General features: G+C 43.8%; 1 long non-coding RNA gene across 2 annotated transcripts; it reads left to right on the plus strand.

The window, feature by feature from the left end:
* The first annotated feature begins 7,271 nt into the window (after positions 1–7,271).
* LOC147028076 (uncharacterized) lies at positions 7,272–18,099 on the plus strand. Of its 2 annotated transcripts, none has more exons than XR_015056911.1 (3): positions 7,272–7,471; positions 12,811–12,944; positions 16,979–18,099. It is a non-coding gene; the product is annotated as an uncharacterized LOC147028076 (long non-coding RNA). The 2 variants fall into 2 exon arrangements; XR_015056912.1 differs by having other exon boundaries at positions 12,845–12,944.
* Positions 18,100–21,422: the final 3,323 nt, after the last annotated feature.

The following is a 21,422-nucleotide window of genomic DNA, read 5'->3' on the forward strand; positions in this document are numbered from 1 at the left end:
CAGATTAGTACAGGTTTACATGGTACCTGTTGCAAGTCACAGATCTAATCTGGCCTGACCTGACAATTATATAGAACACAGAGGGGGGAGGGAAGTCAGCATAAGGGGAATGGAAAGCAGAATACAGGGAAGGGAGGCAGCATACGGGCAAGTGAAGGAAGCATGAGGGGAGGGGGAGGGAAGGCAGTGTAAGGGGAGCGTAGCCAGTGTTCCAGGGTGCTACCGGGGCAATAAAACGTGGCCAAACAGCAACATTTTCTTTTCAACCGCCATGTTATATATTATACTGGGCATAAGCATTTAAAAAGTAAAAGCCTGGTGTTGGCGCAGTGGTTAAGGCAGCGGCTTGGGATCCAAAAGGTCCTGAGTTCAAGCCCCGTTGGGCCACTGAGTTAATACACCAGGAGGTTGACTCAGCCTGTCATCCTTCCAAGGTCGGCGAAGTGAGTACCAGTGTACTGGGCCGGTGTATACCCTGGTTAAAATAGGTGTACCATGTCCCTGTGTCGTAAGAGGTGACCAGGTTTGCGTCAGGAAGGGCATCCGGCATAAAACATGTGCCAAATCACTATGCGGATCATACGGATGATCCGCTGTGGCGACCCCTAACGGGAGCAGCCGAAAGAAGAAGAAGAAGAAGAAGAAGAAGAAGAACTTAAAAAGTAAAACCCCTGCTATCTACCTGGCAAAGTCCTGCCTGCTTGTATGACACCCAACCCCCCCCCCCCCCACATACGTGTTCCTCCAACCTCCTCGCATGCTGGCATGCACACACCCCATGGAGAATCATTTGTACCATGCCCATGCATGCAGTCTACCTTCCTCTTTGTTTTCAGCAACTGCCGACTATTATTATGTTGCAGCAACTATTAGTATTGTTATGTTTGTGGGGTAGATGGAGGAACTTCATCATAAAGGTGGAATTGTATAGTGTAGCATTGTCTGTGGACGAGGAGGAGACATCTCGATGTAAATTCAGTCGGAAAATTGTCAGCTTAAAATTGTTATGCATCATCAATGGTGGGGGGGGGGGGGGGTGGGGGTGTTAATTAGGTAGGGTTTAAGGCTAATTTCTTCCAGTATGTGATTGCCCCCTGTGACCTTTTCCTATGTTTTTACATTTACAAAGCCGGCTATGAAATGGAACGACGCTTTAAGAACAACAACAACAAGCAGGCCATGCCCTGAGGCTTGGGATTGGTTGGTGTGATGTGAGAGAGGGGGCATGATCGGAGAGCAGATAGTTGGTGTGAGGAATACAGTTGAGACAGAGTCTCATTTTCGCTCTCCTCTCAGCATGATAAAATAACAGCGCGATTCTCGTTGTTCGTGCTGGTGTGAATTTGTGGTGTGTTACACTAGCCAATGACTGTTCGGCTGGGTCGTGAAATTTGTATGTTTTTAAGGAGGGGTGTGGGGTGATTGAAAAGCAGATAGTGGGGTGACGTATGCGATTGAGACGGAGTGTCTCGCTGGCTGGTTTCTCATCGACATGATGATGAAGGCTGTGCAATTTTCGTGTTTGTGCTGTGTGAATTTGCCCACATGCTGTAGCAAGACGCGAGCTATTACTGTTCGGCTGAGTCATGAAGTTGTACGATTATGAGAGATAAAGAAGAAGAGGGCGCATCTCAGGATAACTTAGTGTTATCCCGTTGTATGTTTGAGGAAGAAGGTGGGCCATGGTTGTGAGCAGACCGGTGCTTAAAGAGGAATGGTGTGGCAAGTTCCTTCATGAAAAGAAGCTGCACAGTGGTTTCTGGGCCCTGGCATTGAATACCGCCGCATGAATTTCCTCACATACACTTCCCACCCAGAGAGTGACTTGGCACAATTTTGGGTGCGGTTTCCCACGCAGTGACGATGTGGTTCGATCGCCAAGCTCCAAAAAGATAATCTCTGGACACACAGTTAAGTGCCAGAATCAAGGGAGGATTTTCTTTTATTTTATCTTTCCCCTTATCTGTATTTGAGTCTGTGTGGAGACATCTCAAGGGTAGCTTTTGTTTAACTCACATTTTTATTTTCATGCGTTGATTTATTCCCATAATAAATATTTGATTTATGTGCATCAATATAAACCCTTCTTTATTAAATGTGCTTGTGTCTGTCTATTTGTTATGGGTTCGAGTATAAACCCTTGTGCTTCCATCCTGGTGATCGCCTCTGGTATGTCCCTCGCCGCCTCCCATCCCGCGTGCGCCATGATCTCCAAGGATTTCAGCTGTTCGCCTCCAAGGGAAGTCGTTCGGATATCCGTCCAGGTCGGTGTTAACTGCCCCGTCCATGACAACTGGGTCAAGTGTGGGACATTAACTTAACTGGTGTGGACACGACAGTATGTTTTTGTGAATATTTTGTCATGAAAGCAGATCACACAAAATGGTAAAATGGAAACTGCAAATGGAATTGCCAAAAAAGAATCCATGTTGACTGTCTGCACATTTCTTAATCTTTTCTTCACAAAATATAATCGTCCAAAGAGGAGAAAAAATTAAGCTCAATGCTTTGCTTAAATAAATAAACTTAGTTATCAAATTCGCTAATTTGTTTCAATTTTCAGATTTCACTCCAGATTTCGACACTTATTTAGTCTACGATATCCGATTCTCAAATCAGATATAATATTTTGATTATATACTTTAATTAGTCCGTGAGAGTAGATTGTTTCCAAATCAAGGTATGTTTGAAGAGGCTAAACAAAATGGAGAATTAAGACCCCAGCAAGCTGACAAAGGGTCTGGCGAAGGATGATGCCTTGCTTCCCTCAATCCATCCATTCCCTTCATGGATCCCTTCCATTCCATCCATTCCATCCATTGTATCCCTCCATCCATCCCTTTATCCCATCCATCTGATAAAACTGAAACTTCATCATGTTGACCAAGTATTAGTCTTATCTTGCAATCGAATAAAGATAACGAAAATACATCTATGGAAGTTTCAAGTTTCTTTTCCACTCTTCGATATATGTCGGCATACAATACAGTATTTATTTTTATATTTAGTTGAAAAGGTACTTTCGTCTTTTAGTTGTAGTCTGTGAAAGAGGTCAGGTTCGATCGTCAGGTCAGGTTCGATCTGTGACCTGCTACAGGTACCATGTAAACCTGTACTAACCTGTTCCATGGTCGGGTTGTCGGCGACTAAACCGTCTCCCCCACCAGGTTTTCTGGTGAGGAGGGTGTTTGGATATGGACACCCAGCAGGATTAAAAACAAAACCTGTCAAAGGGCGGAGGAGCTCCTTGTGAGCCAACGGCCATCCATATCTAGTGCCCAACTGTGTCTGCGGACGTCCTCCTGCAGTTGGGTTACTTCTTATTAGGAGGTTGGTGGCAGGATTTGCACTCCAGCCACCGTAAAACGCTTCATTCCGCAAAACGCAAAAACGCAAAAAAATCTGAAAACCCACTCCGTGGGAGTACCTCCTGTGCAGCTTCCCTTCGCAGGGCAGCTCACCGGATGATGGGATTGGGGCAAAGCCTTCGGGACCCCCAATCTTTGATAGGAGGGAAACCACGGGGTAACATCCCTGGGTCAGATTGCGGGAGAGTGTGTCGGAGTGGTGCTGAGGTGTCGTCCACCAGACGGCGGTCTCCTTGGGTTAACCTGAGGCGGTCCCTTCGGGTGGGTGCCTGGAATGTCCTATCCCTAAGAGAGGATGATCACCTGTCTCTGTTATCATCTGAGCTCAAGCGTTTGGACATCGGGATTGCAGCTCTATCTGAGGTTCGGAGACCGGATTGCGGCGAGATAATGGTGGGTGGTTACACCTACTATTGGTCTGGTCGCTCTGATGGTTACCATACCCAAGGAGTTGCTGTAGCTGTGTCCAATAAGCTGACCCCAATGATAATTGAGGTAACACCGGTCAACGAGCGTATTATGAGATTAAGGATTCGTCACTCCTTAGGTGTCATTTCCCTGGTCTCTGTTTATGCTCGGACTGAGGCGAGTGATCTCACCGTGAAGGATGCATTCTATGCCACACTCGAGTCTGTGGTTGATCAGTGCCCCAGACGAGATACACTTCTAGTCTTGGGGGATTTCAATGCATCGACTGGAACTGATAGGGATGGTTATGAGGTGTGTGTTGGTCCCCATGGGTCAGGAACTATGAACCAGAATAGCACTAAGTTCCTTGACTTTGCAAGAAGTCATGGACTTAGGGTGGCTGGTTCATGGTTTCAGCGCCCGCAAGCTCATCGCTGGACTTGGTATTCCAACGCTGGCGGTGTGGCAAAGGAGATTGACCATGTCCTCATTGACGGTCGTTGGAGGATGATCCAGAACTGCAGGGTCTACCGGAGTGCTCAGTTCCTCAATACTGACCACAGGCTTGTTGTAGCAACTCTAAAGCTGCACCTTAAATCCTGGAGAATGGTACCATCCCAGCCTAGGCTGGATGTTGCCAAGCTCAGGGATGAGAGAGTAGCTGAGGAGTTTGCGAACAGGCTGAGTGGACACTTGGGGGGTCTGGGTGCTTTGGGGGGTCCTGAAGAGTTGTGGAACACCTTCAAGACCACCGTCCTTGATGTTGCCGGTGGATGCCTTGGAGTTCACCGCAGGGCAAAGAAGAATTTTGTCTCTCAAGGGACACTGGATACCATTGACCAGAGTCGCAGGGCCAGGCTGAATGGCAGAGCTGAGCTGTTCAGGGAGCTGAGGCGTAAAACTGTACGTGCACTGAGGGTGGACAAGGAGGCCTATGTGCGAGGAATCTGTGAGGGGTAGAGCATCACCTGTGGACAGGTGATTCTCGTCCCGCTTACAGGGGAATTCGCGCATTACGTTCATCCAAGCCCATCCCTCGGAGCACTGCAGTTCGAGCAGAGAGTGGTAGGCTCTTGACAGAGGAGTCTGAAGTGAAGGCCCGCTGGGCCGGTTACTTCGAGCGGTTGTACCAGGCTGATCCCCCAGCTGTCGAGTTGGACGTCAAGGGTGTTACAATCCCTGTTGCTGACCCTCGAATAAACTGTGGTCCACCATCGCTTGTGGAAACACGGGCTGCGGTGAACCAGTTGAAACGGGGCAAAGCTCCAGGGATCTGTGGCATCCATGCCGAACTTCTCAAGGCTGGTGGAAATGCTGCACTCGCGTCGTTGCATGCAGTTTTGTGCTCTGCCTGGAACACAGGCATCATCCCAACTGACTGGAAGAGGGGCCTTGTTGTCCCTCTCTGGAAAGGGAAGGGTGATCGCCAAGACTGCAACAACTACCGAGGGGTGACGCTGCTCTCAGTGCCGGGCAAGGTCTTTGCTCGGATAATTCTTGATAGGGTTCGCCACCATCTGCTTGAGCACCAGCGTCCAGACCATTCAGGCTTTACACCAAAGAGGTCAACGATTGACCGTATCCTTGCACTTCGTGTACTCACCGAACGCAGACGAGAGTTTCGGCAGGGGCTGCTTGCAGCCTATGTTGATCTCTGTAAAGCGTTCGATTCAGTGAATCGGGATGTCCTCTGGAGGATTCTTGGTCTTCGTGGGGTGCCACCGAAACTGATCGATCTGATGTCTGAACTCTACTCTGGTACTGAGAGTGCTGTGAAGTGTGGTGGTACCGCCTCTGACTTATTTCCAGTTGTTACTGGAGTTCGTCAGGGATGTGTACTTGCCCCCACACTTTTCAGCACTTGTATGGACTGGATTTTTGGGAGGATGTCGGAGAGATCAAGTTGCGGTGCATCGTTTGGCAATGTCAAGATCTCGGACCTTGATTTTGCAGATGATGCAGTCATCTTTGCGGAGACTTTAGACATCCTCTTGGGGGCCCTCGAGGTGCTGAATGAGGAGTCGGAGCCGTTGGGATTACGGATTTCTTGGGTCAAAACAAAGATCCAGGCTTTCGGTGACATCTTGGATGCTGCTGTCCTGTCTGTGTCTGTTTGTGGTGAGGATGTTGAGGTCGTGGATAGATTCACTTACCTTGGCAGTGATATTCATGTCTCCGCAGGTTGTGAGCCGGAGGTCAATAGACGTCTGGGTCGGGCCTGGAGAGTCATGGATTCACTGGATCATGGGGTGTGGCGCTGCCGGTACCTGTGCGGGAGGACGAAAGTCCGAGTCTTCAGGTCCTTGGTACTTCCAGTCTTGCTCTATGGGTGCGAGACTTGGACTTTGACCAAGGATCTGAGACGGAGACTTAATTCCTTTGGTACCAGGTCTCTTCGGAGAATCCTTGGCTATCGCTGGTCGGATTTTGTGTCCAACGAGCGGTTGCTGAGAGAGACTCGGATGAGATTTGTTACCTGCATAGTCCGTGAGCGTCAGCTGCGGCTGTATGGACATGTGGCTCGTTTTCCTGACGCTGATCCTGCTCACCAGATTCTCTCAGCGAGGGAGTCTCATGAGTGGAGGAGGCCAGTGGGCCGACCACGTGCCTCATGGTTACAGCAGGTTGACCATCATCTCAAGGAGATGGGGATGGGCCTGGCATCTGCCTGGGGGATGGCCAGACGGAGGCCCCTGGAGTACCGGCGGAAAGTGGACGCAGCGACGCGCTGTTCTGGCACATGCTCCCATACCTGACCTGACCTGTGAAAGACACTCAACCACTGACTGCAATTAACCAGTATGTCAGCTGCTGCACTGCTAGCTGCAGCGTTAGCAATGGCACCCAACCTGATGTTGTTTCTGGCTCACTGGGAATAATCTTTGTTCAGATGATCCTTTTGTAGGAAAAAGGTAGCGACTAGAATGACACTCGGTAGAGTGCATACCTCCGCCAGGCTGAACAGTTTATGTTTTATATCCCACTGATGGGCCAGATCTGAATCCAGACCTGAAGCTAGATGTAATCAGCTTGTTCTTATCACCTAATCAACTCATCCACCAAGTTTTGTCATAATCCGACCATAACTTTTTGAGATATTGTGCTATGTATAGTTTTTGGCTCTATCTCTTAATTTGTGAAAAATCACCTTTTAAATATTTTAAATCTCGTATCTGGATTCGGATCCAGATCTTCACCAAAATAGAATCAATTCATCCTTGTCAAACAACCTGTTCACCAAGTTTCATCCAAATCCGTCCGTAACTTTTTCAGATATTTTGCTCACAGACAGATAAACAGGCAGGGGTGAAAACATCACCGCCATTCACCTTCGGTGGCAGAGGTAATGGGATCAAATATTATAACAAATCTAAGGCTGTGTACTACGACCCAAAGACCAAAGTGCGGTACATGGTAAAATAAAGTTGTTCAAACTAAATCATATGTACTTTGGCCAATGGTATTATAAAAACAAAACACATCCAAGACCACAGGGCTAGCATGTATGGTCATAACAATAACTGGGTACCACAGACTATCATCAGACGGAGTGGATCTCCTCAAGGGTTGAATTTGCAAGTGGTACAATGTGGTCTTTTATGGTGAATGATGAGTAGTACCTCTTCCCTGGAATGGTGACGGTGAACCCTTTTGTCATCCCAGCAATTGCTGAAGGCTAGCAGGATAACATTGAGGTATGTCCACTCACCTCTGGGCTGTCTCATCTGGTTTTGAATCTCTGCCCGGCTATAAACTATTACGAGCATAACCCACGCTCTGTGCGACATGTTGGGGTGGGTGTGTTTGAGAAACGAACTGATGCAGAGTATCAGTCGTAATTTTACTTTAATGCAGTAAGTGGAATACGATTTCACTGTTTCAGAACCATTTTTTTTTTTTTTTGTACCATGCACCTCATATGGTCTTTGAGATAATGTAAGCTGAATATCACGTTACTCGAGCGCAGAACAAAGTCGAAGATAGCGCGACACGAAACCACAAACTCGGAAATAATATATAAGATTCTAGTGTTTCGCATGTAGTGTGAGGCGAGAACATGTGTGCTTTCCCTCACATGAACGATAAATTGGGCATCCCCTCTGACAGCATTACTTGAAGGATGTTGAAGATCCTACACCATCAGTGTCCTTCTTGAAGAATCGACCCGATTTCGGTCTGGGCCATAAAGAAATTACAAGCTCCAACTCGAACCTACAGGGCCACTATATCAGCAACACAGCTGCGCTCCGAGAAAATGATGCAACTCGCTGTCATGTATTGTGTTGCATTTTGAAAGAAAGAACTCGCTGCAAGGGTTCTGAACAATAGAGGGCGCCTGCCACGTACTCACTCTATTGAAGCATTCGTTGCACCATTTAAGGGGATTTTATAGCTGGGAAATAAGACATCACATTTTAAAAGGGGCTTATGGCTTTTTAGTTGCATTCTATGAAGAACACAGAACACCATCCCCACCCCTCACCCCTCACCCCACCCGATGTGTGTATATATACATATATATCTTCTTCTTCTTCTTCTTTCGGCTGCTCCTGTTCGGGGTCGCCACAGCGGATCATCCGTATGATCCGCATCGTGATTTGGCACATGTTTTACGCCGGATGCCCTTCCTGACGCAACCCTGGTCGCCTCTTAAGACACAGGGATATGGTACACCTATTTTAACCGGGGTATACACCGGCCCAGTACACTGGTACTCGTTTCGCCAACCTCGGAAGGATGACAGGCTGAGTCAACCCCCTGGTGTATTAATTCAGTGGCCAAACGGGGCTTGAACTCAGGACCTTTTGGATCCCAAGCCGCTACCCTAACCACTGCGCCAACACCAGGCATATATATATATATATATATATATATATATATATATATATATATATATATATATATATATATATATATATATTTCGGGAGCAGACAAAAGAAGAAGAAGAAGATATATATATTTTATATATATACACACACATATATATATAATATGTATATATATTGGTCACCGAAATAGGTGACCCTTATTGTCAGTAATTCTTTCTGTTTGTTTGGATGTTTGTTCGTTTGTCATCAGCATAATTGGTAGTAAACATGGGCAGATTTTAACCAAACTCGGGAGGTAGGTACATCTTATGACCTTGTGCTTTGGAAATTGTGATGGTTGCTAGGGATGCTTTGGTTCCATAGCAACAACCAAAAAACCTTCAAATTCGGTACCGTTCATGCGAAATCAATTCCGAAAGCGATTATCCCATGTAGGGTTATGAAATTTTGCACGAATGATCTACAGGTGATGCTCTATCAAATATATTCCGGTTTTTGTGATATATGGAATACTTTACCCGCAGCGCCCCCTACAATTAGGGTATGTGCGAAAATTGAGGGACCCCTAGCGACCAGTTGAGTGCATCGATACGAAACCAACTTTGCCTCAGGACATATTTACCGATTTCGCTTAGGTCAGGGGTCAAAGGTCAATTAGTGCATAAATCGATAGTATGCGAGAGCTGGAGGTGCCTTCGTGCCAAATGCTACTCCTCCTAGGGTTATGGACGGATGGTCATGAAAATTCACACTTATCGTCTGGAATACATTGTGCACAAACGATCGAGCCAGATTTTCGATTTAGATCTATGTTCACCCACAGCAACCCCCTCGAACTTTGGGGATTTCCAATTTCAAACCGCATTTTCGGTACTTTTCATTCAAATGGGTACCAGGTAGTTATCAGTGGATGGAACTGGATGAGATTTGATATGCATAATCTTTAGGTAATTCTCTATCCGCTATATGACATCCATTTTGCTCTATATCTTATAGTTTCCATGCTCAGCGACCCATCGCCACCTACTGGCTTGTACATATATCTTCTTCTTCTTCTTCTTCTTTCGGCTGCTCCCGATAGGGGTCGCCACAGCGGATCATCCGTATGATCCGCATAGTGATTTGGCACATGTTTTACGCCGGATGCCCTTCCTGACGCAACCCTGGTCGCCTCTTACGACACAGGGATATGGTATACCTATTTTAACCAGGGTATACACCGGCCCAGTATACTGGTACTCATTTCGCCGACCTCGGAAGGATGACAGGCTGAGTCAACCCCCTGGTGTATTAATTCAGTGGTCCAACGGGGCTTGAACTCAGGACCTTTTGGATCCCAAGCCGCTGCCCTAACCACTGCGCCAACACCAGGCTTTTCTTGTACATATATATATATATATATATATATATATATATATATATATATATATATATATATATATATATATATATATATATATATATATATATATATATATATATATATATATATATATATATACATATACATATACATATACTGTGTGCATTTAGGTGAGTATACATATATATCTATAAAAATATATATAAATACAGAAACTGTGTGTACATGCATATATATATATATATATATATATATATATATATATATATATATATATATATATATATATATATATATATATATATATATATATATATATATATATATATATATATATATATATATATACACAGGGAGGCCTGAAAGTCACTTTACCCCTTCCCAGTGGAGCATTGTTCTTGAACTCTTTTAATATACAGGTTTTATTGGACAGTACTTACAATAATTAATTTCTCATTGTATCTGTATGTGCTCCATCACTCTTCTGAGTCAGTGTTTCCGCATACCATAGCGGGCGAAGGGGCGAGGGCAGAGGGGAAGGGATGGAGGGAAGTGCGAGAAATTTATCAGGGGTAAAGTAACTTTCGGGCTACCCTGGATACAGTATATATGTATGTACTGTGACAGCGTGAGGTGAGAAACAAACGCATTGAGACAAACACCGCTTGGACGCATATATATATATATATATATATATATATATATATATATATATATATATATATATATATATATATATATAATATACATACATATACATATACACACGCACACACACACACACACAAGCAAATACCCTCCGTCACTTTGCTGACGGGAATACTGAGAGGGGAGGATAGAGAGAGAGGGGCGGGGGAGAGGGAGGGGGAGAGGGAGGAGGTGGAGGTTGAAAGAGTGAGGTGGGGTGGGGGGAAGAGAAGGCAGCGTGAGGTGAGAAGACGGAAAGGCAGACTTGCTGTGGAGCATTAATTACGATTCATACTGTCTCATCAAAATGCTTCTGAATAGAGTAACAGTGAAGATGGAAACGAAATAATGTCTGAAATCAATTTTCTACCGGTCATACTATATATACCGCCCGGACATGTCTGTAGATAAACACAGTATGGAGACAAACATCGTCAGAGTACGTCTGGAGATAAACACTGCCCATATTTGTCTGGAGTCAAGCCGCCCAGAGACAAGCACTGCCCGGAGACAAACGCTGCCTGGACATATCTAGAGACAAACTCCCATCTGGACATAAACACCACCCAGACACATTCGCTGAAAAACACCGCCCAGACGCTTCCGGAGGCAAGCTTTCCGGAGACAAACAACAATCAGTCGCATCCGAAGCCAAGCTGTCCGGAAACAAACACCGCTTGGACACGTCTGGAGACAAACTCCTATTCAGACATGACTGGAGACAAACTCCCAACTGGATATATCTGGAGACAGACACCGCCCGGACGTTTCTGGAGACAAACACCCTCCAGACGCATCAAGACAAACGCCGCTCGGACGCATCCAGAGCGAAGCTGTCCGGAGACAAATCCCACTCAGACATGTTCGGAAACAAGCTCCCGTCCGGACACATTCAGAGACAAGCACTGCCGAGACACGTCAGGAAAGAAACACCACCTGGACATAACCACCATCCAAACCACCATCTGAACGGTGGAGATAATCACTGTCCAGACATAAACACGGTCAGAATACTTCCAGAGAGGAGAGAGAGAAGTGTAGAAGGAAGGTGCTGTACTGTATTGGGAAGAGGTAGAGCAAGAATGGGATAAAGACAGAGAGAGGGGTGGGAGTAGGGGAGTTAACAGAGAGAATAAGTTATGCTTTGTAAACAACGCACACATACACACACACACACACACACACACACACACACACACACACACACACACACACACACACACACACACACACACACACCCATCCTGTAAAAGTAAATTTGTACAATTATATCGGCTTCAAAAACGAAAAAACTAATGAACCAATTCCAACCAATTTTCCAAGTTGCCTAAGGGTCCCCCAAGTGTGGTTTCTGTCTGGGTTAACATACCTGGGGGTGAGAGTTCAAGGTGGGGGGAACATTTCAATTTTCTCTTTGCGCATGTGTATGGTATACCACCACCTGATGGTAGCCAGTATTATAAATTATCTTGAAAAGGAAAGTTTAAACAGCTAAGCAGTATGCATTATGGTGATGTTGAAATCTAAGTGAGAATAATTCGAAATTTTCAAAATGTTTCATAACATTCATTTTATGCGGAGGTTCAAACCAAAGCATCCAACACTGAACTTCGCAGTGAAGTGGAAGTGATATTTGCTCACTCTATATATAAGCAGAAAGGATGGCTGACAAAGGTGGTGTTTATCTGACTTCCAAGCAAATAGAAGATGACATCGGAGAAATGATAAGATGAATAGAGCAGAACGTTTGTGAAGTACAACATGCTGTCTTTTCGTTAAATCCATCAGCAAAGTGGTGGGTAAAATGCCAAGCATATGTATGTATATATAGTATCTTAACAGCAAACAAGGAAATGCATGTATAGTTTTTTCAAACAATGTATCCTTATTGTCCAGCCAATGATAATGATTCTTCTTCCTCACAGTGTTTTTATCAAATTCATGATCTCCATCTACCTCCTCATCCCAACTTTCTCCAATATCTTCATAAATTGCAGCTGGTCGACATATTATTACTGTGCTGGCATTTGCATATTTCAAAAAGGGAGTTCCTATAGACATACTATTGGCTGATTCACACTTCAAATTTATGTATGTGCAGTCTGCAAGTTTAAGAATGCTTTGTTCAGCTAATCCATCCATTCACTTCCTAAGATATCGCAGTTGAACTTCCACGCCACTCCAACAGGAGAGGGAATATTTGGGTGCTGTCCTGAGCTGCCCTTTCAAGATGGTTGCCTGGAAGTTAGAACGTTGAACGAGTTTAACGAAGATATCACGATTACATGGTATGATTTACTCCGCTATTGTAGCCATTGACACCATGGCATATCAGACATCACTGACATGGCTATAATCTTGATGGCCATCAGAGATTGCACACAATGGGCTCGACCAGTTATCACATCATCACTTGTTGTGGAAGATTCTCCTCGTGAAAGAAATGCATCACAGAATGGTTGCACAACAAGTTTAACAGCATTCGTCTTACCTTTGCCATAAAATGCACTTCCTGCAAAACAATAAGTGATGCATTGAAAGAGGATGAGTGTATTGATTATTAATATTCAAGGTGCTACTTTACCCACTGTTGGCACTGTCGTGCAATTATTCTAATCTTTTCAGTGTAGTGGGGAGCCATAGCAAAGCCATTGTGCGTGATAAAAGCACAACATGTGGCACAGAGATAGACTAATATATATGGATCAGATATGGATATTGGGGCATTGCAGATTTGGCCCCTGATGACCATGGCAGCCATCTTACAAAATGGTTGCCAAGCGATTATGGTCGTGATGAGGAAATGCGAAATTCAGAAGAAGTAAAGGGTTTCAGTTGGGTAATTAGACAATGACAGGTCCTATGAGATTATTATTATTAATCATGAGCAGGGTTACCCCTGATATATATGTATATATATATATATGTATACGTGTGTATATATATATATATATATATATATATATATATATATATATATATATATATATATATATATATATATATATATATATACAGTATATGTATATGTGTGTATATATGTATACATAAACAAACATATATATATATATATATATATATATATATATATATATATATATATATATATATATATATATATGTTTGTTTATGTGTATATATATATATATGTATAGGTATATATTGTTACTGTTCTCGAAACCGTATGCACACAACATACAGTTGTCCCGAGTCAGTTATGCCATTAATATACGGGTAGTTAGATCCCTTCCTTGTGTTTAGTGGGAAGACAAGGGAGTGCGTTGCGATGGGCTATAATTAGGAGTAATAAATCATTTTTTCCCCCTTTTATTTTATTCCCTCCTTTTTCTAAGGTAAATTAAACTCGCTTGCTACCCTCGTTTCGCTGGCCACAGTGTACCACCGTCTACCCGCTGTATCCAGAGTCTTGTTTTCTGAGACAAAATCCCGACGTTCGCAATGGAAGCTGCGCCACCATCCACCTTCCCAAACCCAGACACTCGCGGCATGGGCGGGCCAAACTGGCGTCTGGCTGAAACACCGCCCAGGAAGGCGGACCACATGAAGGGCCGGTCCAATCAGAATGCTCGGATCGGACAATGACGTCGGTTTCGCTATGGCTCCTCCCCGAGCTCCGGGATCCATAAAGTACGGAGCAATCCTCAGAGGAAGGGGGTTGTAGATGGAAAGGAAGAAGTCGGTGGTTGTTGGTAGATTGAAAGGAAGAAGTCGTTTGTTGTAGATCGAAAGGAAGAAGTCGGTGGGAGTTGGTTGAAAGAAGGTCGAAGGCGTGAGAAGTCGGTTGGAAAGTGGAGAATTGAAGGAGTTGTTGTGAAAGTGTTCCTGCAGCTTGGCTCTGCCTATGTCTTGCCTCGCCAGCCCCCTACTGTGCTGGTCCCCGCCGACACGACCTTGACCAAGCCTCTTACCTGGTCCTGTCTACTGCTCCATTCGCAGCCTTGGACTCCGCTCTTCTCCACTCGTGCGCTGTGGACCAAACTCCACAACTTTTGTCAGGTGCCACACCACGGAGTATCCCTCCCCCGAAACGCTCAGGTACCGAGAAACTGTAAACTCAACTCCCTCCCTCGCCGGCTGCAAAAGTTCCTTTCACAATTGGGTTTACTTTGAGTGTGTGTCCGAGAGTGTTGGTGCCTGTCCATTAAGTAAGCCAGTATAAGATCTTTTATTGTTGTGATTGTTGCTTTTATTAATCTCGTGTCAAGTCTGCACTGTGTCTGCTTTTGTAAGTTGCTTGTATAATTGTCACACCCCACACCTCTCTCATCTTTCCCTGCATTACATCCCGAATAAACCTTTTGTTGTGCCACATGCTTTTCCTCGCTTATTGTAAATAAATAATAATTGTAGAAATGTTCCCAGCTCGCCTTTGTCTTTTCTCTTATTGGTCCAGCATGGTTCGGATCTAAGTTTAGCCGGGTGTTTATTCCCAACAATCTGTTCCTTCTCGCCAGTTCGGCATTGGCAACGCTACACAGCTGCATCCGATCCGGAAAGGTGATCCGTAGTTGGAAGAGTGATCCGGTTCGGACAAGGAGTACCGAGGGCGTGGTTCCCCGGTGGTTAAACCACGTGGTTAATTAGATAACCTGATTCTAGACAGGAGGACCCGAGGTCACACGGTTGAGTTATTGGCGTCCACGGTCGGTTAAGCGACCCGCCGCGTCACGGAATTATCCGTGAGTGACGGCCTAGAATTCCGGGGAGTCTGGTGGGAATCGACATAGCTTTCCCCCACCTCGTGGTCTTCCCACCCGACCCTGCCGGCCCGCAACAATATGTATATGTGTGTATATATATATATATATATATATATATATATATATATATATATATATATATATATATATATATATATATATATATATACATATATTCAAAAAAAAAAACAGGGTGACTATGATACGACGATGATTTCATGTGCATAAATTATATAAATATAAATATGTATATTTTAAATAAACAAAAAATATATATATATATATATATATATATATATATATATATATATATATATATATATATATATATATATATATTTGGTGCTTTTTATTTTTGGTGGTGTTTGGTTTGGTGCTTTTTATCTTTTTCTTTTTTTTAATGCTTTAAATGCTTTTTATGCTTCTTTTTTTTAACATGCTTTAAATGCTATATATGCTTTTTATGCTTTTTATGCTTTAAACTTGGTGCTTTTTATCAGAAAATGCACAATTGTTGTAAGCGTTTCAGCTATGGGGCCCGAACTCGTGTAGAAACAGAGCCCGGAGCCATCAAAAGAACCTGAAGACCCAAAAGTTACCGAGGACCTAAAATACCCAAATGATTAAAAAAGAAAACCCAAAGGTCCCAGAGGACCTAAAAGACCCTTTATACCCCTAAGACCTTAACATCATTTAGAACCCTTAAACCTTTTAGACAGATTAGACAGCTTAGATCCTTGACCATTTAGAATACTTGGACATTTTTTATAGCACAAATAAATTTCAAATAAATGTAATATCACTAATATTACAAATAAATTTCTAGAAAAGAAATGTTTGTATTGTGATTGGTGTAAATCATGACAAAAACACAGCAAATTTGTGATGTCAATCTCTGCAACGACGTGTGGAGAGGCGAGTAAAGCAAGCCGATCCACACTAGTGGGTTATAAAATGGATATTTTGGTGACACGGTGGTGCAGAAATGTCATTATCTGTGATGAAATAGCCTTATTTTATTTAATACATAACACACGAAGACCACCTTGCCAGTCAGCTGATCTCTCCTTGTTACCATGAAGAGCATAATCAGATGAGGTTTATGAAAATTATCAAAGCAAAGAAAAATTAAACTATTTTTGTGCCTACATTTCTATTAACTCATATCTAAGTGTAGACCTCAATCATGAGCCAAAACTCTAAATCTCGGTGGAATTATCCATCATGTTAATCTCCCAGAAAATCAAATTACTGTGGCATGGTTAATGGCACAGAACTAAAGTACAAAGTCCTTAAAAGCATTCGAGAGATCAGTGAAATAATATCGAACTTGTCAAACAATGTCAATCTGGCATTGAATATCGAGTGCAGTCCTCATCAGATATCACAGTTAATTCTGTTCAGAATCTTATAACTCACCATTGTCACAGTCATGGTTCTAATCAAGTCTCACTGGAAGCCAGGGTGTCAACTCTGTGATCACACACACACACACACACACACACACACACACACACACACACACACACACACGGCTGTGCATTCAAGTGCAGCCTTTTCTGCACTTGCAGTGCTTCACACAACCTTCCTTCCATTTGCAGGACACAAGCTCGTAACAGGTCTAGGCCACATCGGATCGTGTGGTCCAGTGCGGCTCAACAGACTGTCGCCGGTCTTGGTCCACCCACAGCTGATCTGTGTTGTCATCGCAACCACTGGCAGCCATTTCGTATGATGCAAGCCACGGCCGTCAGAGGCCAAATCTACGATGCCCCAATATCCAGATTTGTTCAAAATATGATTCTATCTCTGTGCCAAATTTGGTGCTTTTTATCACAAAATGCACAATTGTTGTAAGTGTCTCAGCTATGGCGCCCGACTCGTGTAGAAACAGAGCCAGGAGCTGCCAAACTTGAAATTAATGCTGATGCCCATAACAAACGCATGAGTTTCAGGGCTCATGGTTATTAGATATTGTTGACACTGTATTTATTGATGTAGTGAGTATGAAAAAAACATCCGGGTGTGGACTTGAACTTCATCTGCACCACACAGCTCAATGAAAACCTAAAGAGCAACTGTTGCATTGTGTGGTGAGATATCACGATAGAATTGACCACGAGTTTCCATTCACCCCTTTCAAGTTCTCTGCATCACACTTATTCCATGTCTCATAGAGGAATTTCATCAACTGTTCAACTGCTCTTTGTTGTAGCTGTGTGCCAGTTACTCTTTCCACTGTTTTGTAATTGGCTGACCAGGTTGAAGCAGCTGGTTCAAACCATTCCATGGAGGGGTCGGATGCACAAGTAAAGTGTTAATCACAAACTAGGCTGCATATTTAGGCTTTTTGTGTGTCAGGGACGTTGAATGGTGCTCCAGTTCCAGGGCTACACTGGTGGAAAATGCCTCAGAGCTGATGATTTATTGGCACCACCAAATGGGATACTGTCCACCGAGTTTGGCAGTGAATGTTGTCTCGTCTTCATAGACGGCATTGACAATGGCTCTGCTGTGACCGTCTGATTAAGCTCTGCATGCTGAATAGTGATGGCATTGGTGATGTGTGTATACCCCTTGCCGGATAACGTTTCCTCTCCAAAGTCATTATTATCCCAGACGAGAGTAGAGAATGTTCCTTTCTACAGACACCGTGGTGGTGTATTTCTGCCTCTTTGTATCTCTTTTTGAGCTTGTGTAGAATGAAGCTCTCAGAATGATGTGCGAGACACTGTAACCAAATCATTCAGTAGTCCTGTTGACTAGCTGTGCTGAGCCTCTGAGGTCTCACTGGCATTGATAGGGATGTTGTGCTCAGGCATCGTCCTTTTCGTTTTGGTTGCCAGATACACAGTACAATGTGTTGCAACGTATTTGAATTTGCCAACTTTCTACACATTAGCTACTTTGACAAATGCATCCTCTTTTGGGTGATCAGATGAACCAACACTCGCTTCTCAGCTGTGTAGCCTGGTTTCTAATCTCGGGCCAGCTATATACTGTCATCCCAGTGTTTCGCAGGCGGGGAGATTCATCAATGTGTGTGCCGTTCCTCGGATGGACGTTAAACTTGGCGTCCCATCTGCCAGCATCAGTTGGTGGACATTAAAGATCCCACAGTGTCCTTCACAAAGAGTCGGCGAGTGATCGCCAACATCCGCGTTGGCGGCACAGCCTTCAGCCGATGATGCTACTCAGCTATTTGATGCATTCCAAAGAAGAGCAAGGTGAACCAACAACCCAAGCCAGGAAGTTGAATAACTTTTATGGGATCATATTGTGTGCGGCATCCAGGATCAGGTCAGATGATGGAGGAAGTCATGGGAGAATGTTGGATGGAATCAGCACAATCTCTTGCTTTAAGTCCTGCGCTGATGTCTCGCAATCCCACCAAGTGCTACCTCAATGTCCATGTGATGACTTCTATATCTCGCCTTGTTGTCAATTTGGATGGATGGTGTTCTACTGCAAGAAAGTCAATGCCCTTCGCATGCTGTCCTTTTCAAAGCAGTTGTATCTACATGTATATCTGTGTCCATCTCAGTATCGACTGCCAGCTCGTCCAGGATGGTGATTTTTTTTTTCTACGAGCGTTCCATTCATATCAACAATCTCATTCTCATCCTGCCTATTTGGCTTTTGAATAAGCCTGGTGTTGGCTAAGCGGTTAGGGTAGCTGGCTTGGGATCTTAGGGTCTTTATTTCGAGTCCCTGTTGGCTGTGGAATTAACACCAGATGAGGTTGATTTATCCTCTCATCCTTCCGAGGTTGGCGAAATGAGTACCAGCTACCAGTGCACTTGCAATGGGGGTATTGCAGCAGTAGTGCAGCTGCACCCTCAGCCAAAGATGCTACCTCGAGCCTTGTGCTGCATATGAAAGAGGAGGCTTTAGAATACACAAATGAGTACATTTTCTCTTAATATAATCGTTTGAACACCCCATGCATTTCACATACTTGAAATGAGAAAAAAAAAATTTTAACATGTTTTTGTGATGTGTTTTTCAAAGATATGAATAACTCAAAATAGGACACTATTCTGAATGGACCATTTCAGTTTTTTTATTTCCATTCTTGAATCAATCAGCACGAAATACAAGAAACATACATTGTATTATGACAACAGTGGAGGAACTTAAATGTTGTTGTTCTTCTTTCAGCTGCTCCCGTGAGGGGTCGCCACAGCGGATCATCCGTTATGATCCGCATACTGATTTGGCACGGGTTTTACGCCGGATGCCCTTCCTGACGCAACCCTGGTCGCCTCTTACGACACAGGGATCAGGATTTGGGTTTCGCCATGATTCTGGGCTGCCCTACACCCTCTCATAGCACAGCCCAGTGCAGAGCCCCCGTCCTCAAGCAATCCTCCAACCCAAGCCTCCAAGTAGCCGGATTACAGGCGCACGCCACTACGCCCGGTATAGTGGAGGAACTTAAATATAGAGGTATAACTTGTACTATTCCAGGTCCCTATGACCCTTGTGATTAAACTTGTGAAGAGACAGAAATAAATAAATATTGTGAAATAAGACACCTATAATGGGAATAGTAAGGTGTAATGAGACTATTTCCACCTCGTGGCAACAACATTGTATCTGCAGTTTGCACGGTGAATGGTTTCTTCAAACGTAAGTCATGAATGGAATTCCAAGTCATCTTTATACACAACTCGCTGGCATTATGTTGTGCTTTCTGTTCTGTCGTCCATCTGTTCAGTCCCCTGTAACTCCTTCGCAGCCATTGCAGAACACCTTTCAACAGACGGATAACTTGCAGATGCCCCCAAACCCCATCAAGTTAACTTGACGTAGGCATACTCACCCAACCTATTTGGCTTGTTGATCTGTTAGTATAACCATTTGTACCAGAGATTAGCCTGTTGGAGTGTTAGTGTTACCTTCTGAACCCCTGGCTCATAATTTGGCTGAACCCAAGCTCATAACCCCATACACCGTATGCGTTTGTCAATTGTCTGCGAATATCCTTGTAATTCACGTAAAAGAACACTGATGTCGACCAATGTCTTTGTCCGGCAGGTGATTTCTGTACAAACTCCTTCATGAACTTTTGATCATTATTTAAAAAAAATTTTTTAAGATTTGTATGATTACTTGATTTTTTCGAGAAAAATCAATCATGGATATAAAGGCGTGCATTGCAACGCGCATTATAAAACAGCTGTCCATGATGGATTTCGATAAATGAAAGCAGCTGGTGTTAGAACTTAGCACATGAATATATGTTGCGGAAGTGATTGCAGATGTTTTGCAGTTACTGCAACAACACACAAAGGGAATGGCATGATGACTTGTTGCCAGTAACTAATGAACAGGAGATGCACGACAGGTTGCCAGTAACTAATTCACAGGTGATGCATGACAACAAGTTGCCAGTAACTAATGCACAGGTGATGTATGGCAACAAGTTGCCAGTAACTAATTCACAGGTGATGCATGACAACAAGTTGCCAGTAACTAATTCACAGGTGATGCATGACAACAAGTTGCCAGTAACTAATTCACAGGTGATGTATGGCAACAAGTTGCCAGTAACTAATGCACAAGTGATGCACAACAAGTTGCCAGTAACTAATGCACAGGTGATGCATGACGAATGCACAGGTGATACACGACAACATGTTGCCAGTAACTAATGTAGAGGTAATGCACAATGACATGTTGCCAGAAACGAATGTACAGGTGATGGACAACATGTTGCCAGTAACTAATGTACAGGTGATACACGACAACAAGTTATCAGTAACTCGTGTACAGGTGATGCTTGATGTTTTGTTGCCAGTCACTAATGTACAAGTGATACATGACAACATGTTGCCAGTAACAAATGTACAGGTGATGCACAATGACATGTTGCCAGAAACTAATGTACAGGTGATGGACAACATGTTGCCAGTAACTAATGTACAGGTGATACACGACAACAAGTTATCAGTAACTAGTGTACAGGTGACGCTTGATGTCTTGTTGCCAGTCACTAATGTACAAGTGATGCATGACGACATGTTGACCAGCTATTTGTCA

Source organism: Eptatretus burgeri, chromosome 4, assembly GCF_056783735.1.
Source record: "Eptatretus burgeri isolate ZD-2024b chromosome 4, Ebu_testis_v1, whole genome shotgun sequence".
In the NCBI taxonomy this organism is placed as follows: Eukaryota; Metazoa; Chordata; class Myxini; order Myxiniformes; family Myxinidae; genus Eptatretus; species Eptatretus burgeri.